This window comes from Mastacembelus armatus, chromosome 22 (genome assembly GCF_900324485.2).
Source record: "Mastacembelus armatus chromosome 22, fMasArm1.2, whole genome shotgun sequence".
Lineage (NCBI taxonomy): Eukaryota > Metazoa > Chordata > Actinopteri > Synbranchiformes > Mastacembelidae > Mastacembelus > Mastacembelus armatus.
In genome coordinates, this window is record NC_046654.1 from 22,783,748 (window position 1) to 22,807,923 (window position 24,176).

Below are 24,176 nucleotides of genomic sequence, written 5' to 3' on the forward strand. Positions count from 1 at the left end.
ATGTGGATTATTAAATATTAGGTCCCTTTCATCTAAATCTTTGTTAGTAAATGATTTGATAACTGATCACCAAATTGACCTACTTTATCTTACTGAAACCTGGTTACAGCAGGATGAATATGTCAGTCTGAATGAATCAACCCCCCTCAGTCATAAAAATTATCATGTTCCTCGAAGCACAGGTCGAGGTGGAGGAGTAGCTACAATCTTCCACTCAAACTTATTATTAAACTTTCATCCTCAGAACAGTTATAACTCACTTGAGAGCCTCACTCTTAGTCTCTCACATCCAAACTGTCTCAAAATGATGCAGAAAAACTAGTGCATGCATTTGTTACCTCAAGGCTAGATTACTGTAACTCATTACTATCTGGATGTCCCAATATCTCCATAAAAAGCCTCCAATTAATCCAGAATGCCGCAGCCAGAGTCCTGACAGGAACTAGCAAGAGAGATCATATTTCTCCTATATTGGCTTCTCTTCATTGGCTCCCTGTAAAATATTGAATAGAATTTAAAATCCTTCTTCTCACATACAAATCCCTTCATAATCAAGCTCCTTCATACCTTAAAGACCTCATAGTACCATATTATCCCAATAGACCACTTCACTCTCAGAGTGCAGGTCTACTTGTGGTTCCCAGAGTTTCCAAAAGCAGAATGCGAGGCAGAGCCTTTAGTTATCAAGCTCCTCTCCTATGGAACCAGCTCCCAGCGTGGGTTCAGGAAGCAGACACTTTCTATACTTTTAAGGCTAGACTTAAAACCTTCCTCTTTGACAAAGCATATAGTTAGGCCTGGCTTCAGGCAACCCTGAACCATCCTTTAGTTATGCTACTATAGACCTAGACTGCCCGAGGGCTATCAGTGCACTGAGCTCCCCTACCCTAACCCTCCCCTCCCCTCCCTTTCCTTCCCCTCTCCTCCTCTCCTCCCCCCTCACGTATATCCCACCATTGAATATCACTAACTTTGTGCTCTCTCCCTCTCTCTCTGTCCTCTCTCTCACTGTACCTTCTGCAGGTATCCCTGGTCCTGGAGCTGTATATTGCTGATCTACAGAGCTACAGTCCACCAATCTGCAGTGTCTATTTGTTGTTTATAGTTGCTGTTCTTGTCTCTCTCCTCTATCCACTCACCACAACTGGTCAAGGCAAACTGAGCCCGGTTCTGCTGGAGGTTTTTATTTTCATTAAAGGGAGTTTTTCCTCTCCACTTTCTCCAAGTGCTGCTCATAAGGGATTTGTTTTTTTGTTTTGTTTTGTTTTTTTTTAAAGTGCCTTGAGATGTATTTGTATTTATAGACAAATATAATTGAACTGAACTGAATTAAAGATAAACAAGTACAGCACAACTGCTGTAGTTAAGTTAAAATAACTCAAAGTTAACTAAGCAAATTTACAGACAGCACTGATCTCTGTGGGGTTGGACATGGTCAACCTGGTATGCTTTTCTCACATTCTTTAGAAGGGAGTTTTTTCTATTCAGGAATTTTAACGCTCTTCTATTCAAAGGCTAAAGCTCATACCAGTACATTTTGGCACAGCTTGTTGTGTATTTTGTTTGGGTGTCACCCACCTGCAGTTGACAGATGCATGCTATGCTGCAAAAAAGGATTGCAGAGGGTCCTAAAAACCCAACTTTCCTTGTACAGAAATGTTTAAAGAGTTACTGTTCAGGAGCCGTCGTGAACACTTTCATAAAACACATGCTAATGAGACATGCATCTTTTGAACGCTAACACTAAGCAAATTCCATCAAGTCCTATTTCCCTACCACTAAAACTAACTGAAAGACCAGCCAAGGAATTGCAGAAATGAATGGATGATTATGAGTTTTGTCTTACCTTTGCTGTTTTCTGATCTGCTGTTGTTTTTGTATAAACAGCACTGCCTTCTGAGGGGTGCCTTCTCGGCACCCCTCACACCCCATCTCCCCGTTTCCTGGTAAGTATCTTTAAAACAAAATGTGATCCCTTATCTCGAGCCAGTGTTTGGTTTGTCCATTCTGGGTTACTGTAGAAACATGGTGGTGCAACATTGCTGCCTCTTTTAAAAGGAGACCCGCTTAATATGTAGATTTAAAGGCTCAATCTAAAATTGGTATTTTCTGGTGATTACACACTAATGGCAGCATATTTCTACTAATAGGTCACTCAACATATTACACATTGAAGCTTTAAATTTGGATTCAGTTAAGTATAACTTGTGAGCCAAGTTGTGTTTCTGTATAATGTGAGTAGCACTCAGGGTCCAGTAGTAATTTATTGCATCTTCATTATATTTTATTAATCTGCAGTCATTGTTGAATAACATGCTGCTGGACAATGACAGCAGAGGGGAGCTGCAGAGTTTGTGAAAATTCATTATGAAGATCCCACTTTTACATTATGCATAATCAATTGATTCATTATTAATATAAAAATTATTGATTAGTGTAGCTTTAAGCAATTTGTTTTGTGATACAATCATTCTTTATGGCATTCTTTTGGTACAATGCCCAAACACACCGCATTATAATGCTGACATTGATTTTGGGAAGAAACATGTCTGGTATGTGCGCTTATTCTTTAAGCCTTTTAAGGCAGTTTAAAAATAATGCCAGTGTGTTTATACTGAGAAAACACATATTATAGAAAAAAGCAGGTAAAAAATTCCAGAGAATATACTGAAGATGAATTTAGGTACAACAATAATTTGTCACAGTACCCATGAGCAAGCCCCTAAGCCTCTATCAGCCAGCCTGCTGTTCAGTCATCACTGAGCCCGGTTCTGCTGGACGTTTTTTTCTTCCGTTAAAGGGAGTTTTTTCCTCTCCACTGTCGCCAAGTGCTTGCTCATAAGGGAATTGTTGGGTTTTTAGTTTTAGTTTTTGTAAAGTGCCTTGAGATGATTTGTATTGTGATTTGGCGCTATACAAATAAAATTGAATTGAATTGAATTGAGTAGCAGACTGTGGTTTTACTGGGCAGCTACCAACATAAATTTGTGAAGTTTTTCTGGAAACCTGCACAGAGCTCTGTCAACTTTCCCTGGATGAATAAAGTTTAAAAGTGCACACACACAGTCACACACTGTCACTCACAGCTCACCTCACAGTCCACATAATGATGAAGTGACCAAAGCAAAGAGTGTGTTGTTGTGTATGTGGAGCCTCAGCACCACTTTGAACTGGAGATGTCAGCAACTCCATTGGCCCGTCTTCTTCTTCTGTCTGATGCCTTTCCTCTGTCTCTCTCCTCATATGTCTGTATGTCTCTTGGCCGCTGTCCTTTGTTCATGCTTGATTCCCATATGTGCTGCTGGAGCAGGCCTGGGAGAGTGGCCACCACAACAGTGCTACCTTCCCGTTGATAGGCAAACATATGTATAAAAAGTTCAGGTATGTGGGCTGGTGAACGCTTGGGCAGAAGTGAGGAGCAACACACCTCTGCTCACAATGGAAACGGGAGCTTGTCATAGGGCGGAGTGTGCTGGAATAGTGATTGTATCTACATTGTGTGGTTGTGTGTGCATTTGTTTCCAAACCATTCTCATCTCCATTCATAAAACTTTGTCAAGTACCTTTTATGTCTTGTATGGCTGCTACAGGGAACATTGGATGTATTTTTGACATGCACAGGGTTTTTAGTATAGAATTGTCAGCCCCACGTCGGTATTTGATGCCTACACCAACACCTCTGCTTGATGTATTTGTGATGATGGAGTCCATAAAGTAAATAAAGTCCATGTTAGGAAGAGGTTGGGATGGATGGGTGAGTCAAACTCACAAAGCCTAGTGCCCTTACTTCAACCCAACTATGCAGTTTTATTGACTAAACATAAATAAGAAATTTTAATTAACTGTAGTTAAAAAAAGTTGTTGCCATCACTACATACTAAGCAATCATTCAGATTTACAAGAACAATAAAGTCTATGTTTTCCCCTATTTATTTAGGTGTGATTAAAGCAACTGAACTCCCCATGATTCATAAGAATCACATAGGAACTGTAACTGTCAAGTTTAAAACTGCTTTTTCAGCATCCTGTACATATACCTCTTCTTGTGGAGATCCAAATTGTATACCCTCCTAAGACCCGAGCTTTGGTTTGGCTTGCATTTTAGATTTCTTCTAGCTATTTGGGGTTAGATGTACCCAATAAATAATGTGCTTATGTTTTGTTATTGCTTTTGTTTTTGTTTTTTTGTAATGCTCCAAAACTACTACTCCGAAATAGGAATGTCCTTTTGTCTGTGGGAACAGTTGGACCACACTTAACCTTTGTGAAAGACAGAAAATGACACAAAATGAAGTTTTACAGTGCAGATAACAAAAAATATGATGTCCACGTATGTGGACGCCAGGTCATAGGAGGATACATATAACTTCATTTGGAATCAAATCAAAATGTATTTGTATAAGACTTTTTACAACACAATGACCAAAGTGCTTAATAACAAGAAAATTTAGATAGACAACACAATGAAGGTAATTACAAAAACAAGTGAATGAATACCAACACAGCTAAAAACCAAATGCAAGGTAAAAAAAAATAACACAAGTTTTGATTTAAAAGTGTGGAAGTGAAGCTTCTCAAAGATGAAGCAAAATAATAAAAACATGGGTTATACATTTTTTGAACACAAAAATATTTTATATGGTATAACAATGTTATAACGCCATAATCCAAATCTTAACCTGATCAGTACTTTTCCATGTATATATAGTTACTGCACTCTGCCATTCAAACCACAGTACAGTTGTTGTGGTTGTTGTTTTGAAACACAAACACACATTCTGAACCCTGATGTAGATCAGAGCAGACCACTGACCATTCTACTTTACTGATTCATTGCTAAACAAATGGAGCCATACACAAAACACACAGTCTTAGACAACTCGTCCCCAAGATCAATTAACTGATAATTCCCTTCGCTGGCTGCTGATTGGCTATCAGTAAGGCTATTAATCATATTCTATCTGTACTGATCAGGAGATGCCTATCCTGTGCTCTCAATCAGGTCCTCATATATCACACATCCTGGGGTGGTTGAGGAAGGAACTGAAACACATACACACGCACGCACGCACGCACGCACGCACGCACACACACACACACACACACACACACACACACACACACACACAAGGTTCAAGACAGCTGTGTTACCATAAATGGAAGTGAAGCATTATTGTAATTCTATCTATCTAATTCTATTTAGCAATTTGCATCATTTGTTTATTTTCATTTTTTAATAAAATCTGCTCTGCCTCAGGTGGTATATATATATATATATATATAAACAAAAACATATATGAAAATGTTATTCTGCTTATTTTTACCATACAGCTCTGACTTCTGGGCCAGATTACTGCAAAACTTATTTAGAGAGTAAATAAGTGAATGAAGGAAATCTGAGTGAATTGAATTTCATTTAATCAAACACAGAGCTGTGCAAATATGTTTCTGGTAATGACCTACAATAAAATTTTGTGACCTCATCACTGTGCTAAAAAACAAAAGATTAATTTAGTGATTGTTACATTATCTACCCAGTGTCTAATTTAATTGGTTTGGTGTGTGACACCTCTTAAATCATTTAGTCATGTTTGAGTTTCAGCTTTCTATACTGGTGTAAATACTACTTCAGAAGCTATAATTGTGCTTTATTTATCTTTCTGGACAAAAATGAAAACTCTTTAAAAATATTTGATTAATTAAGATATGTGGATTCAGGGGTAGGATGTACATGCCATTTTTGTTAATTTACATATTAATTAACAGAAACGTGTAAAAACATCCATCCATCCATCCATCCATTTTCTATACCCACTTTTTCCTGAAAGCCAGGGTCACGGGGATCTGCTGGAGCCTATCCCAGCTCTCTCTCGGGTGAAAGGCAGGGGTACACCCTGGACAGGTCGTGTAAAAACATATCACATATATTTCTTTTTTTATTAAGAGTATACATTTCTATTAATTGGTTAATACATTTTGTTGCCACCCAACCCTTTGTCAACTTATCATTTCAGCTGTAGAGTACTGGTTGTTTTTTTCGGGCGACTAGGGAAACTGTCGTATATTGGTGGTCTATAGGAGCCTAAGAGCAAATCTTTGTCCTGTGACCACCTATTAGATTAATCCAGCCATACCTTCGTTACAGCATTATTGTTGTATTGTTGTTAAAAAAAATAATGGTGCAGATCTACACTATAAGAGGTGAAAATGGTTCAGTGGGTTAAATGAGTTCTTCGCCTCCTCTAGCTTTATTATCATATATTTTCAGTTGAATAAGTTGTTAATCACTAGATGTATTAATGTAAGTGTCAATCAAAGCTCTGCACACCATGCCGTCAATGTGTTATATCATGTCAGATGCACACATGAGGAGGGGAGGAGCTGCATTGTGATCTCCAATGACTGCCTGTTTCCTGAAAACTCACCTCATCTGATGCACTTGCCTCTCTCTGCCATAATATTCTTTTTTGTTATTTCCTCACTTTTTTTTCAATTAGAGTCAATTGACCTGACAGAATTGCGGCAATTAAGTGATTTTTGTAATGGTCCTGGGCTAATTTGCCTTGGCTTGTCAGCTGTATTTTATGTTGCCAGCCCCCCACCTCGCTTACTCTCCCTGCCACATAATAGCGTATAATTTCAAAATCTTTACCCTCCGCTTCCTTCTCAATAAATCGCAATTACAGGAAGTTGTTAGCAATGCCTAAACTCCCCATCACCACCAGTACCCCACCCCCGCCGCTTTACTTTGTGCCATCAGTGATATTTTTATATTTTTTATGCAATTGACAGTGCAGCAGAGAGCAGCAGAGGAAATCTATTTGTTTGCAGAGCCTTAATGTAATCGCACTTCATGTGTGTACACTGAGTCCAACTCTCCCGGGCTACAGCACACGGAGAAGTTTACTCTCTCCACATTGCTCATTAAGAATATGATTTCCTGGCAGCTGGTCTTTGGGTGGAATATGTTTTTTTCTAATTTATTATTTTTTTAAGTTTGAAAGGTGCTTTATTTCCCAAACAGCTGCATTGATAGGCCCTTTTGAAGGTTGCAGGTGGCACAAATGTGTTGTCAATAAAACACTAGGTGAAAAGGAAAGGTCAGTTGATCGCTTCTCTTTCCTCTCAGGTCATTATGAAGTTTTGAAGCTTTGGCAGCAAAGGTCGGCAAGGGAGTTCACCACCCCACCCTTTTCTATCCCACATTGCTCCTGTGTGTTCCTCTCATCCGTTAAGTTCAAACCCGCCGCCACGCTTCAAGTCTCCTCATAAAACATGCAAATGAACTCCAAATGAAATATTTTTTTTCCTTTCTCTTTCCGAGCTTGAAGGCCTTCCATCAGTTCAGTGAGGCCCCCCAACACCACACCCCAACACTAATCATCTCTGTATGTAATAACTCCAGAGCTGAGCATCTGCTTGCCTCCATAACACTCCACTGATCTCCCCTCCACCAAATCCACAGTCCCTCCCCCGTCCTCCCCAACACAATCTACATGTATTAGGTCGTAATGACTTAGTGGTTTAAAGCAAATAGATGCCACGGGACATACAGATGCCCCCCTCCCCACATTTCTTCTCATACACACTCAACCCAACCAGAGACACACACAGATGCCCGATTCTGCCTGCTCAAGATAAATAGTGCTGGGTGAAAGAAGAACTGAGCCCTATCAGTCACTTTGAGCAGTGAGGCGTTTGTTATCAGAAAGCATGGCTGCTACCCCACCCTCAAATTCGAGGCCCATGGGAGTTGTGTGTGTTGGCGGGGAGTGATATTAGGGAGGGGGTTAAAGTTTGTTAATGCGTAAGAAAGTGCTGATGACAGCAATGGTGTACATGACAGGCAGTAGAGGAAGTAGGAGGGAGAGTAACGACAATGGGATTCAACCAATTAGCACAATCACACACATCCAGACACACGCGTGTGCTGGTGTGTGTGATTGTGGCAGAAAACCTCAGGTGGTATCACTTCACCGTCACGCTAACACTCACCTAACTTTCTTCATCTCAAAGTTGGAATCTTAATGTTATCTTAGTTTAGTGCAGAAGCAGTAGAGGCGGCTGATCGATGGATAGTTTGCTGCTTGATAACTCTATTTCTTCACGCAATCTCATTTCAGTAAGCATAAGTATACTGATACTGGGCCCTAATGGCTGTGCGTGCTGTGCTTAACACAGTTTGAAATGAATAACCCCACTAACAGTCTCATAGCCATTATAAGCAGGACTTAAATGATCATTTGGGAGGATGAAACCACTGATAGCATTTCTGAAATTATTGTAATATCATTTTCAGTTTGCCTAAATCATTCTAATGAGATGTGCCACTTAGCGACCATGTTGGAGCTGAAATAAGACCCGTGTTTCAGCTGTGTTAAACGCGCTTGATGTAAAACGGCTGCAGAAATATGGCCGCTCACTGCTCCAATAAGTGGAGTTGGTCTCAGTGTGTGTGTATGTGTGTGAACAATTCCATTCAACTCTATTTGTGCCACACAGCAATTCTTCAAACCATTAGATCATTTTGTTGTTGTTGTTGTTGTTGATTGAAGCATTTATTTTCTAAGGATACAAGCAGAAACACACATGCACACACTCACCAATGGGCTCAGGAGAGAACGGGAGACGGATACATACATTCAGTTGGATCAACAAATAAATTATTCAGAGCGATATGACAGCAGATGTTTCGAAGGCCGTGATTCAGCAGTGGTCTGTGCTGCAACTTTTGATCAGAAATTCAAAAACAGGCCCTGTGTGGCCGACAGACTGTTGGAAGGGTGCCTTTGCTCTGGCTCTCATCTCCTCCACTGCCATCTTCTCATTCCAGGCCATTTGTTTACAGGATGTTTATGTAGAGGCTGCAGACCACATAGTGTTAACTTCTTCAACTAGGAGCAGCCTCCCAGAAATTCCCTCTATATTCAACTAATTTGCAACAGCAAATAAATTGTGAAAGAGACATAACCGTAACCAAATTACATTTTTCATTAAGTTGAGGATTAAATTGTGTTCATTTACATATTTGGGACATTGCAAACATATTAATACTGAAGAATCAATAATCTTTCACAGACAGGATTTTATTTCCACCAAAATAACAGATCTTGCGTTACCCACTAGTAGTGGTGCAGCATTACTGAACTGTTCTCTGGTTCTGCCTAGGCAGCAGTTCACAGAAAGGAACAGAAAACGTTCACAGCACCTGAGACGCAACATATTTATTTACATTCAACCAAATTGACACCTTTTTCTAAAACCAAAGTTTTATTGTATTCTAAACCACAGACAGGACTCTGGGTGCCAAATCTTGGTCTCCGGTGTGACAGCCATATGCAATGTATACCATTAATTCCAGCCACCTTCTTATTAGGAATGTTAGCATCCAGCTTAAACAAATACTTGGTTTCATTGTTGATCCATTGTGAGTTTGTACTACATCATACTATATATTTGTTGTTTACTCTCAACCTACAATTGAAAATGTATCAATATATATGAGACACAGAGCTTTAGGTTAGCCAAAACATGCACTTATGGGATGTCAAATGAATATCATAGGTGTTATTTTGTTTAGAAAGTAAAAGAAAAAAGGCAATCATTTGTCACTGTCTCTTTATACTCTCATTTCCCTATTTTTGTGGCAATGAAAGTGTGTGTGTGTGTGTGTGTGTGTGTGTGTGCGTGTGTGTGTGTGCGTGTGTGTGTGTGTGTGTGATTGGGGAGGGGAAAGGGGGTGGTTACAATGGGATTTAGTCATACTTAACTTGCAATTGAGGGTCCCCCAACACCACTTCCTTCACTCAGACACCTTTTTCATACACGAGTGAACCATTCATATTCCATCTGTTCCAGCTCTCACTCTTTGGGGAGGCTGTCAATCTCCGACACTCATGTGATGTGAATGGAGGTGGGGGTGAGGGAGGGTAAGCCGGTGGAGAGACAAAGGGAAACAGAAATTGTGCATGTGTGTGTGTGTGTGTGTGAGTGTGAGAAATGGGGGTGTGAGGGAGAATTGTGGAAGTGAAAACAGAAGCGAGTGAGCGGATAGAGAGGAGGCTCACCACCGGTGCTGAACTCTTGGGACCTTTCAGAAAAGCTCATCGCACATCAGTGTCCTGCCGAGCTGCCGCCACGGAAGAGAGGACGAGCATGCCAGTGGAAAACAGGGGAAGTGAGTGAGTCAGGCAGGCGGAGAGTAAAAGCGGTAGAGAAGGGAGAAGTTAAAGAAAACTGAGATTGCGATCAATGTGTGCAGAAAATGTCAAAGTGGAAAGAGAGAGGGGAACTTCATGACTACAGCTGCGCTGACAAACAGCACAAAGTATTGCCAGGAAAATTAGGTATTTTATAGTTTAGACTGAAAAATTCACCAAAAATTTTGAAATGCAGATTCTTACTGTTAACAAATCATAAATAAAATCTAAATAAAAAATCTTTTTTGTACCTTATATGTTAAAAATATTAACAATGCTCCATAAATATGTAGTTAAGTTTTTACAATAATGCAGTTTAATAAAGTTTCTTAATTCAGCTCTCCTCTATAGGTTTTATCAAAGACAGAAAAAAATGCATTTGTGGGGACTATTTCTACTGGCACATTAATCCACATTTGGTCTCTAGTGAATGTTAATGGCAGCAGGACAGCATGTGTGGGACTGAGTCAACATAAACTACAGTACGTGTGTTCATGGTGATGAAGGAACACATGAAAGTTCACTTTTAGTTAAGATTATTTTCTCAAACTGTGTCTCACACCTAGATATAACATGACTGTTGGACTATTTTCAGCAGCAGGTGAATTAACATTCCAATGAGGATTTGCTGCTGAAGGATAGTGTATGTGGAATAATAAAAATATAAAAACAGTAATTTAGCTTTTGATTTGTTAAACTATATAAATGTATATTTTTGTTTAATCATTATTGCTACTCCTAGTAGTATAGCATCAGTCAATGCTATACCACTTCTTATTTTTGGATTCCTATGCCCTATTTTGATGCAGACAGAAACTGATGGAATATGAAGAAGATGGAGTAGTGGAGGGAAAGCAGCCTGTAGGAGGAGGATAGTAGAGAGGAGAGGAGATGGCAGGCGGGAGGGGTAATGCATGGCCAGGAGGCAGCATGGAGGCGACACATCTGTCACAGTATTAACTTTCTGCTCTGTGGGACCTGGGTGTCAGCGCTCCAGCCATCCTGGAGCTCAGAGGGAGGAACAAAGCTACCCAAAAACAGCCCAACACAGAGCCCAACCTCTGCTCTTAACAGTAGGAGTCAATGCTTGTGCCCTGCCTCCCTGTATAAACATCCATCCTGCTTCACTACATAACCATATAATAACTATGTACTGCAATCTATGCTTTGTCCTACCTCATTTGTATATCGGGAGTGTTGCACAGATGTCGTTCCATCCGTCCATTATCCAGACCGGCTTATTCCTAGGCAGAGGTGGATAGTATCGAAGTAAATTTACTTGAGTACTGTACTTAAGTAAAGTATTGGAGAATTTGTACCTTACTTGAGTAGTATTTTTTTGGGGAAACATTACTTTTACTCCACAACATTTCTGTAAAGGCTCTCGTGACTCGTTACTATTGCAGAGAAATTGTCCGTGTTTATTATGTTTCTTGTTTGCGTGGGGTTTGCCCCACTTACACACCCTAAAGATACACACTCCGGTACAGCAGGTGGCACCTTTGAAAACTGGTTGCGACCCGCCAAGAAAAAGAAGGTATGTCTCACTGGTGTTGTTGGATTCTTTACAAACACATTTCTAGTTATTCTAATCTAAACTATATGTAATATTCAAGCCAGTGAACTAGTACAAATACTGCAAATAATAACTACAGTGTTAGAAAGATTCTTGACTGCACTCATTTGAAAATGCATTGTGAACAAAACATCTTCAGATTTTTTTAAGTGCTTTGAATACTCAAGTATTTTTGAAAGCACATACTCCAGTACTTTAACTCAAGTAAGATTTTGACTAAGCAACATTTACTTGTATTGGAGTGATATTTGACCAGGAGGATCTATACTTTGACTCAAGTAATGAAGCACTGAACAGTGCCCCAGTTACAGACAAGTCTATGGATGATTGAATGAACTAAGCTCTTTATATATACATAGCTATGCCATGTAATCTTGTGGCCAGCAAGCTGCTTCAGGCTGTACTGGTCATACATTAATTTAATTGATCACACAATAAACAAAGATAATAACAAGAATCCACTTCAGTTAATGCCATGAGTCATTGCTATCCATTACCTGACTAGTGTTCTAACGTGTCTGAACAAAATATTGCGAAAAATCCAATTCAAGGGGCCATAAAAAATAATCTCAATTTCCTTCTACCAGCTCTAATAAAGTTTCAAAAGAAACATGTTTTTCAATAATTTAATTTAACAGTAAGTACACCTCTAACTTTTCAAGAGCTTATGTGTGTTATCAGGTTTAACTGTGAAATACTCTGTCTCTTAGTGACACAATATTGGTTTTCTCCAAAAATCTTATCTTACATGTCCATTATCCAAGGTCTATTCTGCTGTTCATCTCATTTCACTTTTCTTTTGCTTGTCTTTTATCAGCCATATCAATTAGTTCCATTGCTCAGTCAAGCCTTCCCTTCCCCTCCCCTTGTTAAAAGTGGAGCATATCACTAACCTTGTGCTCTCTCTCTACCCTAGTTTGTGCTCTCTCCCTCCCTCTCTCTCTCTCTCTCTCTCTCTGTACCTTCTGCAGGTGTCCCTGGTCCTGGAGCTGTTTATCGCTGATGTGCAGTTACTGGTCCCACCAACTTGCAGTGTCTATTTGTTGTTTATTGTTGCTGTTCTTTTCTCTCTGCTCTATCCACTCACCCCAACCGGTCGAGGCAGATGGCCGCCCAAACTGAGCCCAGTTCTGCTGGAGGTTTTTTTTTCTTCCGTTAAAGGGAGTTTTTTCCTCTCCACTGTCGCCAAGTGCTTGCTCATAAGGGAATTGTTGGGTTTTTAGTTTTAGTTTTTGTAAAGTGCCTTGAGATGATTTGTATTGTGATTTGGCGCTATACAAATAAAAATTGAATTGAATTGAAATATCTGATCAACTACGAATTGCTGAATCCCTGGCTTCTTTTCTCAGGTGTGACATTGCATTCACACAATGTCGGCAGAATGGGAAGAACAGTAAGAACATTCCTAACTCTGACTTGGGAGTGTAAAAAAAAAAAAAACTGCTGTAACAATTGAATTTCCCTTTGGGGATTAATAAAGTACTCTTCTTCTTCCTCTTCTTCTTCATGCATTTTCCAAGGTGGTTATTTCTAGTGTTAACCAGTAGTCACACAATATAAACATCCTAAATTAACTACAGCTATACATTTGTAGCTATTTAGTAAGTAAATTTGTGTTAGCAGTTTCAATAAGTGTAGCATTGTGGCCGAGTGGTTAGCACTGTTTCCTCACTGCAAGAAGGTCCTGGGTGCGAAACCCGGCCTTTCTGTGTGGAGTTTGCATGTTCTCACCATGCTTGTGTGGGTTTACTCTGGGTACTCTGGTTTCCTCCCACAGTCCAAACACATGTATGTCAGGTTGGTTGGTGACTCTAAATTGCCCATAGGCGTGTGTGTGGTTCTGTGTTTCTGTGTGGCCCTGTGATGGACTGGTGACCTGTCCACGGTGTACCCCTGCCTTCCACCTGAAAGAGAGCTGGGATAGGCTCCAGCAGATCCCTGTAACCCTGGTTAAGGAATTAGCGGGTATAGAAAATGGATGGAGTTTCAATTAGTGAAACCATATACAAACATACAGTGTATAGCTCCTACAAAATTCCCTGAATCAGTTGTATAACTGTTAAAATTTGATTTTGTTCCTATTCACTAAATGGGTGCAGAAATTCCCCAGATCTCAGATTCAGAAATCCCAGTTGGAGGCTGGGGTGAGCAGTTTTTTGCAAATATGTAAATATAAAATAACCCAAATAAAATACACCTACTAACATTCTTTCTTCATGGAGATGTTTTGTGCTTTTCCCAGTTTCTGTTGTTAGGCAAAATCTTTCTCTACCTTTACTATAAAAGTTCAGTTTGTGAAAACATTGAGTTACGTGTAATGACAATAGTAAAGAAAAAGTTAAAGTAAAAGAGACAGAAAGAATTTGGAGGCCAGAAGAACAAGAAATAGTCAAAAACAAATCATGGAAAAGTGGACACAGGTTCTAAGGATGCATATTGCACTAAAGTACCTCAGCTAGACAGGCCTCACAACAAAGAAGACTCCTGTCATGAAAGGGTTAATTCTTCTTTTCCTTTCGGCTGCTCCCTTCAAGGGTCGCCACAGCGAATCATCTGCCTCCATTTAACCCTATCCTCTGTATCCTCCTCACCCACACCAACTATCCTCATGTCCTCCTTCACTACATCCAAGAACCTGGTCTTCCTTGGTCTTCCTCTAGGCCTCCTTCCTGGCAGCTCTAAACTCAGCATCCTTTTACCAATGTAAGGGTTAATAAAGAAAATATAAGATGTTGTCAGTCATGTTGTCTGAGGGTTTCAAGTTACATTTTAAGGAGTTTTAATTACACCAGGGAATTAGAAATGATTAAGTAAGCCTAATATATGCGTGGCACTGACAGTAGAATTCATTTAGATTGATTAATACATTTATAACTGGGCATGCTTTTACTCAAACACAGACTACATAAAGCTGATCCCTTGGTCCACTAAATCTAATCCTATTCTCTTGCGAGCAGCATTTCTGCATCTAATCTCTAATGTGATTATGGTCACTTTGTCCAGGTAATGTCCCTTAGTGCCTTTAAATCAATAGAGCCTGTTTAGTGTTCAATCTCAGAGGTGCCTTCTGGCCAGACTGTGGGGATTTGTATTTCACTGTCTCCAGGGCTGAGGAGGCCTGGTATGGCCAAACTGACCCTGGAGCCCTGCAGCCTTCAACTGGCAAAAGCCTCCTGGAGGTCCTACAAGGGTGTCCTGAGGGACACCAAGGTCACCAAGCCGCTGCTTCTAGCACTGAGCTCCAGCTGCTGGGGTTGTTGTTTTTGTAATGCCTGCTGCATGTTGTTGTTGTTGAGTGGATTGGCATCTCTCCCTCCACCTCTGTCTCCATCCCTCCCTCTTTCCCTCCCTCTCAATCTATCTCTGGCCTGCAGGGCATACAGCAGACCCATGAATTAATGAAGATGACAGAGGTAATTAAACATGGTGGTGATGGTGACACAGATCCTGAGAAGGTTTCAGAGGGACACGAGGTCCACATGGGGCCTTGGCCTGCCTGCTCCACTATTATCCTCCTGCCTTCCTCCGTCCCCTTGGTCCTCCGGTTGTATGGCACACAGATATGGCTTGATTGGCCTGCTGGGCATGGGAGGAGGAGGGTTGGTGAGGTTGGCACCCAGGGGAGGTGGAGGGAAAGGCAGAATGGAGGGGGGTAGATTGAGCTCAGACCTCACCTGTGGCCCCAGAGCCCCTCCCTGATTCCCTCCCCTGGCAGCCAGGTCACACTGCGTGGTCCAAACACCCCCTGCCTGCGGAGGAGAGGAGAAAAACAACAGCATGGAGGGAAGGGAGATGTAGAGAAAAGGATGGAGGGGAGAACGGAGGTAGGGCAAGAACCACAGGAGCACTTCCAGGGATTATGGCCCCACACTGGCCCACTGGGGCGCAGCCTTGATGGACGTCTGAATGGCAAGCACTTGCCCTTTTATAAGATGTGATGCTTGCTGACTACCTCAAGCCAGTAGACGGTAGCTCTGACAATCATCAGAGCTTCATCCTGCCATATTAATAAGACAATGAAAAAAATGTTCTGAAACTGTTTTTTTCTAATCCATCTTCTGATATGACTATTACACTATCACATTATAGAGAGAGGGGAAATAAACAGACATATAAAAAGGTCTCAGTTGAGATTTACAAGTTCATAAATTTTACCTTTGTGGTCCTACTCACACACTATGACTAAACACTATGACTAGAAAGTACACAATGCACACACACTAGAAATACCACTATAATATGTTTAGTTCAGTTTTGACAAGCTGCAACAATGTGATTTCAGGATAATTTCAGTTTTTACAACTTGTTTCTTACTTTTTCAGTTTAGACTTTTTTTTTTTGACAATTTACAGTAATTTTATAACTTTTCTCAGTAATGTGTAGCATACTTGATTAAATTTTCCAAACCAGTAAAAATATTAGTTACTAATCCAAATCTCACTGTGTTAATACATTGCCTGAACAAGATTTAACTTGTGCAGCATGGTGGCTGAGTGGTTAGCATTGTTGCCTCCCTATTGTGTTGCCTCAGAAGAAGGTTGTGGGTTCGCAACCTGGCCTTTCTGTGTGGAGTTTGCATGGTTTCCCTGTGCTTGTGTGGGTTTAATCTGGGTACTCTGGTTTCCTCCCACAGTCCAAAAACATACGTTAGGTTGATTGGTGACTCTAAATTGCCCACAGGAGTGAGTGTGTGTGGTTGTTTGTCTTTGTGTGTCTCTATGTGGCCCTGTGATGAACTGGTGACCTGTCCTGGTTAAGGAATAAGTGGGTATAGAAAATGGATGGATTTAACTTTTCTCTTTTTATGAAGCATGCATATGGACAGGTTCACTTCAGTTACTAGAGGATGAGGGCTAGAAAAACACTGTCACTCTGTTAACCTGGTAGTATTGTCATAATTTTGAGTTTATTTCAAAGAGCTACAAAAAATACTAACTTATTAAAGCATCTGGTACAGCAGCACAGCAATGTAAAACTTTGACACTAAGTCCTGTATTGAGTGTGATGATCGCATTGTATGCAACCAGAAACTAAACTTCACACATCTAAAACATCTGAAGAAACTTATTTCCTGTACCTCTTTCTGCCTCAATTAGCTGCATCATATCGAAGATATGTGATGACAAGCTGCTACACAGAAAAATGTTTGCTTGCTACCTTGTGAGAGAATATGTAGTGTTTAGAAATTTACAGTTCATACTCTGAGAATTAGACTTTGTTTCCCCTACAGCTGATATCTGGAAATTAACAACACAAGCTCTTCGGGTGTAACTGTTCACTGGCTCAAAGGTTTCACTTTAGAGCACAGTCTGGCTTTAAAAAAATCAGACATACATATCATGTTATTGATGTAAAAAATAGAACAAATCCACTCATGTTATGGACTGCTTGGAAAAGTTGGAGCTACTATAACAGACGATGTTTCCAATTTTGCCAAGGCATTTGGAGTGTATCAGCCTGAAATTTGTAATTGGTTGAAGAAGGTGACGAGGATGTCACTTGTACAGATTTACTTCAAATTATGTGATGAACTCTCCAATGAGACTAATGGTAAGTTAAATTCTTCCACCATATTAGAGATGTGCATCGCATACAATTTACAATCCAGTGATGATGTTGAGAAATGTATAGCAATCAAGGCTTCAATAGGAGAAGTACCACAAAATGCACAGCTCTTTGTATCAAGGCAAGCCAATCTACAGTTACACTGAAATATGCCATCAACAAGATTCTGTTTATCAGACTGTTTGCAGAAACTCCAAAATTCCTATAAATAAACTAAATAGCCTGTCTACTAAACTGCAAAACAGGTGCCTGAATGACAAGAATATTTATCCCTATGAGAATACTGCACTACTTACTGAATAACTTACAACTTAAAAGTTGGAAAAGTCGTACCTCCAAATAAAGTAGTTTAGAAAATCTGGCTAACTGCTGGTTGCAGTTCACGATTTGTAGTTGTTAATACTACACTGGAATGGTGGTTCCAGACCTCCTTCCTCTGCTTTGTGACCCAAATAGGTTTATTGCAATGCTGTCAACTATTTTCAGTGAAAAGTAGCTGAAGGGATTCTTAAAGTCACCACAAGTTGCTAGATAGTGTCATATGGTAATTTGCATATCCATTATGTTGCCATGTTGTATTTCCATAACAACATACCGTATGTTGCTCTGCACACACTGTGCGTATTGTCTGCTTTGGAACAACCAATTAGAGTTATGTAGAGCAGGTATTGTGCTGACACTCAGAATGAAAGCTGCATAAATGAACTATGTGATTATTTATACAAGAATTCACACATTCTTAATACTATTATTTATTGCTGTTGTGATTTTGTGTGCTGGTCCTCCCACATTAAACTGAGACACGCACTACAAGTCTTGTTTAGCCTACAGCTCTCAAGTCTGAAGCTAACCAACTTAAAGCTGCTGGTCATTTTTTCAGTGGTCTGAAGAGGCAGGGCTACAAAGCCAAGCCCAAATGTTCAATTTAGTAAAATGGGAGTTCTGTTATAATCATTTATAAATTTCTAACCTATTGATAAACTATTTTTAAGTGGTTCCTCTTTGAAATATCATAGGGCTGCTATAAATGTTATTGCTGTATGTAAAATCCATGTGTTTAAATTAATTTTACATTTACTTGACATATTTATAACTTACAATTCTCAAGAAAGTTTAGTGTATAAACACAAATTTAAATGGCTGTGATCTTAATGTTATTTATGAACAAGGGAGGTGTAATGAATTGATAAACTATTGATTGATTATGAACCCCATGGTGAGGCCTGGAGGTGCTGCTCTGGGCCTCTCTGACTCACAGTAGTATTAGAGGACTCAGTGGACACTAGAAACAGTTTAGCATTAAATCTCTGGCATCTTCACCCAGAGCTCCCCAGTCCTTCCTCTGTTTATTTGCCATCAGGGTTTTCACTGGACTAATTAGACAGGCCTTAACTTTGGTCTTGAGCCATATTCCTGCCCCAGGGATTGCAAGACAAGCTTACCCCTGTCAGTCCTCCCTATATCCCCAGCCCACACCAAAACACGTGTACTCCTGATGGCTTCTGGGAATTTGATGCAGTAGATAGAATGTTCAGCAACAAGTCATCATTGCAGACATCCATCATCCCATGACCCCCCACCAGTCCCAAGATGCTGTTTGTCGTCAGCGTCCCTGAAGTTCGTTATGTAAACAAAAATTCGTCCTAATTAACGAGAGGGAAGTGTTGTCTTGGGAACAGAGGAGGAGGGGTTGCTTGGTGCCAGGTGGCCTGTTGTCACTCCTGCAGCCTACCATCATTATTTCATTTAGCTATATGTATTTTTACCTGCATTTATGAGTAAAAAATAAACCGTATATTCAGTACACAATGAAACAGTGCCAGTGAATGTACATGAATGAGACACCGGCAGATGATGGTTGACAAATATAAGATGTAAGAAAAACAGAAAGACCAAGCAGAGAAAGAAGAAAAACAGACAATAGCAATGGTCCCAGCAGGGAGAGATGGAATACCCTATTCATTGGCAAGGGAGTGCAGAAATGCACTGATTACAGAAGGATTGGGTGGGGGGCTATAGGAGAACAGGTGTGTTACAGACCCCCTCCCGGGACCACACCACCTCTAGGTCCTCAGAGGGAGGGAGGGACAGGGATGAGATATGGGGGGGATGCGGGAGGGATGGTGCAGAGTGGGAGAGGGGCAGAACTTGGCTCATTAGAGAGTTTGCTTCTGCTAAGTCACTTTCCCCTCGGGAAGCAGCTAATCATCACACAGGGACAGGTAGCAACTTAGAGAGACTTATTTAGAAAGAGAGACCTACTTAGCATGCATCCCTTCTCTCTGCATCTTTGGACCATTGGCCTCGTCCTCCCCAAACAAGGGCCCAATATGTCAACTCATTCAGGTCAGAGATGATTCAGCAGTGCTTTAACTTTAATCCTCATAATCTGTGCCTGTGAGGAAGGTGACAGGCCTACACTTACATATATATTTGTCTTGAAGGTCATTAATGAACTTTCACACACATCAAAAATGAACTTCAATGTCCCACAACAAACACATTTTATAAAAGCTTCTGTTTCTTATCAGCACTTCCACAACACAGTGGATGTGACAAAATATTTGTCATTATTTAATTAGTTGCTTAATAAAGAAACAAGCATAATAAATATGCACATAAACTATCAAAAGTAAAATTATATAAATGCACATAGAATGGATCTAATCAGAGGTTTATTAAAATATCTGTATGCAAATCAAAAGAATCAGAATCCATCCATCCATTATCTATACCCACTTATTTCTATTTAGGGTCACGGGGATCTGACATACATGTTTTTCGACTGTGACAGGAAGCCTGACTACTCCATGCAGAAAACCCATGCAAGCACAGGGAGAACATGAAAACTCCACACAGAACCTTCACCATGCTGCCCAGAATGAGAATCATCAGTGTCATTGGCCATGTATGTTTAACAATAACCTAACTATACACTATAAACACATATGAAGCTATCATTAGACTTCTAAACAGTAGTCAGTAGACAGTAGGCCTCCCAATACACAAGATAAAACACTAGGCTTGAAAATAGATACTGTACATATAACTGTAATACAATTCAGGCAATTTGTGTTGGGGTGCTGTGTTTTGACTGATTGTCCGCAGTATGAGAAGCTCTGATTGCAGCTGTGTAACAGTCTTTAGATATAGTGTTTGACCAAGAAAAATAAACCTTGTAATCATGGGCTTTTTTGCTGCTTTTCATACTATTTAAATGTATTAACAAATTAAGATAACTATTTAATGAGTGCTAATTATCTAGTACTAATGAAAACAAACAAGATCAACTCACAGAACAATTTTGGAACCTGGTCAGACTTTAGTCCTACAAGTTCAAACACAGCCTAAAATGAAGTGTGAGGTTTTGAATTATAATCATATAATGCATTTTGTGCTTGTCAGTTAAAATGATTGCTTATAGAATTAAATCATAAAAGCACAGAAATCTGCAATTTCTGAGCTGGTGAGGACATCTAGTGTCTTCACCCACAGCCATGTGACATCTCCTCATCTTGGTTTTCAAGTGCTACTAGAAATGAATCCATTTGACTAAGATGATAGGATCATTTCTATAGCCAAGGACATGAGAAAATGATCTTACTAGCGTAAAGCTGGATCTTTTCTTTGCATTGAATAAGAGTACTTCAGTCAATAGATATAATGGTCACAGAGACCTCTGGTGTCTAGAGGAAAACATTCAACCTTTGCTCTCATCGTTATTATTATTAGTACCTGTTAGGACCAGGTGGCCTCCAATTCCCCCTTAATAGCAGACAATTGGAGCCCCATTCCACAAGGACATCCATAAAGTAGTACAATCCATTGAAGACACCGGAGGGCTGTCCACACAGCTGGAGCAGAGGCAAAGATAATTACCATTTCCCTATGATTAATTTTAATTTAATATTTTAAATCAAAACCTAATTAATTCAGATACAGTTTTGATGGTGCCTTTCGAATAATGCACATGCTGTTAATTAGATGTAGCCTAATGTCATTCTCCCCCATGAACACAAACACACACACACACATACAGTCTAAAGTAACAGTTCCCAACCTGTGTGAAATAATGTTGGAACAACCCAGAACCGAGGGTGTATCCCTGCCTTTCACCCAAAGAGAGCTGGGATAAGCTCCAGCAGATCCCTGTGACCCTGGTTAGGAATAAGCAGGTATAGATGATGGATGGATAGATGGTGGACTGATTTGTCTTGAGTCAATTAACATTGTCATGTCCATTTGAGGAATCTACTGATGGCTAACCAACCGGACATAGTAGTGGTCGACAAACAGCAGAAGAAGGCCATAGTGTTAGATGTAGCAATCCCAAGTGATAGCAACATCAGAAAGAAGGAACATGAGAAGCTTGAGAAATACCAAGGGCTGAAAGAAGAACTAGAAAAGATGTGGAAGGTAAAAGCAAGAGTGGTCCCCGTGGTAATCAACACCCTCGGGGCTGTGACCCCAAACTGGGAGAGTGTCTCCAACAGATCCCAGGAACAACATCAGAGCTCTCAGTTCAGAAAAGTGCAGTCCTAGGAACAGCTCAGATACTGCGAAGAACCCTCAAACTCCCAGGCCTCTGGTAGAGGACCCGAGATTGAGGAAGACACACACCCCACCCATAGGGGTGGTTTTTAATATATATATATATATATATATATATATATATATATATATATATATATATATGTATATTGTACTGCATTTACATAAACTATTATATATGTATTTATTTGTGTGTGACATACCTTAATTGCTAATTCTGAACAACAAATAAAATTTCACACAGTATGCATTGATGATGTACTGCTGCTCTACTGGAAATGTGTGCCAGGAATGGCATATTATTTTCACAACCAATTAAAAGTTGAAGAACTCCATTATAAAAATTCTACTGTCTGTATCCAAGCAAAGCAGCTGAAATATTAGTTAATAATTGATATCCATTCAGTGTTGCATTAATTTGTGCAGGAGGCAAAACAAAGCATATGGATGTAAATGGCAGTGTATTCTGGTCCTGTTCCAAAGTCATCTACAGGCAAATGCTGCCTTGAGGTTATAAAATAAGTTTCATGTGACAGTGTTACAATGTCCAATTAACACACAGGTAGCAGCCTATTTTACTGAAGAGAATAGTTTCTACTTGTTCTACAGTGCAAAATCACCTAGATTTCCTTGAATGCTGGAGATGTATTTATAATAAAATGAATATGATTTAAATAATTGAAAAAAATCGGACTTCCTTAAATGCTGCGTGCTTAAAGTGCTCAGAACCATGAAGTTGCTAAATTAACACTAACATTTTTGGAAATGCATTTATATTCTTTCTTTGTGAGGGTGAGATGATAGCAATCTCATGAGTGTTTTAAATTAGGGCTGGACAAAGAACAGAATTAGGAAAGGTTAGCTTAGTTTAGCATAAAGTTTGGATGCAGAGGGAGACAGCTACTCCCTGCAACCTGACTGGATTAAGTTCAAAAGTCTCACCAACTACTCTAAACCATAATAATTAGCACGCTGTTTCATTTGCGTAATTGAAATGCTTAAAATAAATATAAAAATAAATAAAAATCAATAGTTTTTAGGGGGAATGATGTGCTACAAACAACTCTGGAAACTCTGGCAGGTGCTCTGGAGACTCGGACTGGAGAGCAGAAGAACTAGGCTCAGACGTGGCTGCCTAGAGGTTTTATGTTGACGGCATCGTCGTCGAGCTGCTGTAATAGTTGGGATACTGGAAGTCTCCCAAGGGCAGGAAGACTGAAGAGATGATGTTTTCAATTCTTGCCAAATGGCTCAAACTTCTGTAGGCATCAGTGCCTGACCAGATGGGACTGGAGTGGCTGAATGGCAGGCTGCAGAGTCTGGGAGACAGGCTGCAGAGGTAGAATTAATGAACCTGATTGAATTGTCAGACACGGGATATCAGGCTGTGGTGTGGAGTTAACCTGGGGACTCGCTTCTGGAGATTTGACTGGGGTGAACAGGGAAGCTGGCTGGACTAGAGAGAACTGTTATTGACACTTCGCCTCTAGATCTCCCTAATGATCTGATAATCTGATAGCTGGGGAGCTATCTGTGGATGTAGCTGTTGTGAAGTTGAAACTGGGGAGATAATGTGAAGTGGCGTCAGGTTAGAGAACATGGTTAAGGAGGAAAAAAAATGATCGGGCAGCTTCTAGAGGAATATTATGCGTCTCACACTGTTTTAGCAGGGAGCTGACTGAGAAAATTAAGGTTAATACTTGCACAGCTTTGTCCCCACAAACGTATGGAGGATGATCCAAGAAGGCTTGCTCGATGCAGGAACATATGTAACAAATACAATCAAAATCTTTGGTACATTTAATAACTCCTACCAGGGAACTCAAGAATTTATAAACAAGACTTTCCTTCTATGCCTTGGCTTCTATGTCTGTTGGGTCCATGATGGCCAGATAGTTCTGTCACGTTTTAGTTTCTTAATTTATTTCGGTCCCAAACAAACAGAACACAATGAAGCTAGTTAAAAAAAAGATAAAAATTCAACTAAGTGGTCCTCTGAATAATTCTAGAAGAGTCTGTGCTGTAACCTCACTGCGTGAAACGCTTGATTCTGTAGCCCCTCTGAAAAAGAAGTTAGTGAATCAGAGAAGACTAGCCCCATGGTATAATTTACATATTCGTACCTTAAAGCAGGCATCACGAAGGCTGGAAAGGAAGTGGCGTTCCACAAACTTAGAGGAAATTTTTCTAGCCTGGAAAAACAGTCTACTAACATATAAAAAAGCTCTCGTAAAGCCAGAACTGCATACTATTCATCACTAATAGAGGAAAATAAGAATAATAAT